Raw genomic sequence first — 1,560 nt, forward strand, 5'->3', positions numbered from 1 at the left:
CGGGGGAGGGGGAGGGAAGAGGGCGGCGCCGTACCCGCCGACGAGAGGGGTGGCTGGACCGCGGGGGACCTCACGGTCGCCATGGGGGTCTGGACGTGGTCCTCGGCGCGCGCGCTGGCGCGCTTGACGTCCGGGGGACAGTGGTGGCGCGCTGCACGAGCGCGGGGCTGACGCCGCTGCCCTCCCCTCCCCGCCTGCGCTCCTGCCCCGGACCAGGGCCTCTGCTGCGACCCGGGCTCATGCCGCGACCCCGATTTCGACACCGGCGGTGGCAGTTGGGACCTACAAAACGCAAAGCGTGGGGCGGGGGACGTGCAGAGCGGCGGGCCGGGCGGGGGCACCGCGTGGCATGGGGCGGCGGGCGGACCGGGGGCGGGGGCGTCACCACCCCCGGCACCACCGGACGGCCGCGGCCCGGCGCTAGTACCTACAGTACTTGCGAACTGGACAGGCGTTACAGTAACGCACACAAACGTTTCCTCTGCGGCCGGCTCGTCTCATTTGCGTTACTTGCGTACTCGCGACACGGGCAGTGGCACGCAGGGTTGTAACAGGGCCGCACCCCTCCCTGACCCGCTTGCATCTGATGGGGCAGTGGGCGGCCACTTAGCACAGCGTGACAGTGAATGAACAGCACTCAAAATGCGTTATTTTTTGTACGGGTGGGGTTCTTTTCCACAGCTCACTAATTGTGTGAAAGGCTGATGATTGAATATGTTAAGAAGGGAATATGTTGTTCTGGGGATACATTTATTAAGCCCCCCCCCCCCAAATAATCACTGTCGTTCGAAAAGTACCCCTCCTCTGCAAATGGCGTAAATTTTCCAAACGACTCATTCACAGTGCACGCACGTGCTGTCGACTCACGTGAGAGGGCGAGGGTGCTGGCGGCAACTGCGGCAACGGCCCCGCGTACGATACGGTCATCCTGGAGGGCTGCGGCTGGTACGCAGGGGCAGGAGCGTACATGGCCGGGGGTGGCATCGGGGGAGGAGGTGGCGGAGCGTAGGACGAGTACATCTAGAGGGCAGGGACGAGGTGCTTCGCGTATCAGGTCAGAGCGCACACAGCCGCAGCCGCAGGGATAAATGGAAAATTAGGGTCGCGTGATCTGAACCGGGGACTTAAGCCAGAATAAATACGAGGTGGCTGATTAACCCCGCTCACTTCTGTAGTTATGCTGTACCGCACGCACGAGTGCGGGCGGGCTTGCCTATCGCCGCTGTCCACGGCGCGTTACTGGCCGACAAATAGGCAACCCGCCCGCACTCGTGCGTGCGGTACAGAATAACTACTGGAGTGAGCGAGGTTTAATCAGCCACCTGGTATTGCTATGAAAGGGTTAATTTGAGATAAGACAAGACGCTGATGCATCTCCAGTTTAATGGTATGTATGTACCCGGAGGCTCAGTTCGTGTCACCTAGATTTTTGTAACACTGATAAGTGGCTAAATGTTTATTGGAAACAGCAAAATGTACTTCAGCATAACTAACCGGTTCTGTACGCACGGCCGAAGGCGCGACCCGTACTGGGTACGATGTCGTCGACGGGAAGGGCCG

Source organism: Frankliniella occidentalis, unplaced genomic scaffold (assembly GCF_000697945.3).
Source record: "Frankliniella occidentalis isolate FOCC.00 unplaced genomic scaffold, Focc_3.1 Scaffold30, whole genome shotgun sequence".
NCBI classification, from domain to species: domain Eukaryota; kingdom Metazoa; phylum Arthropoda; class Insecta; order Thysanoptera; family Thripidae; genus Frankliniella; species Frankliniella occidentalis.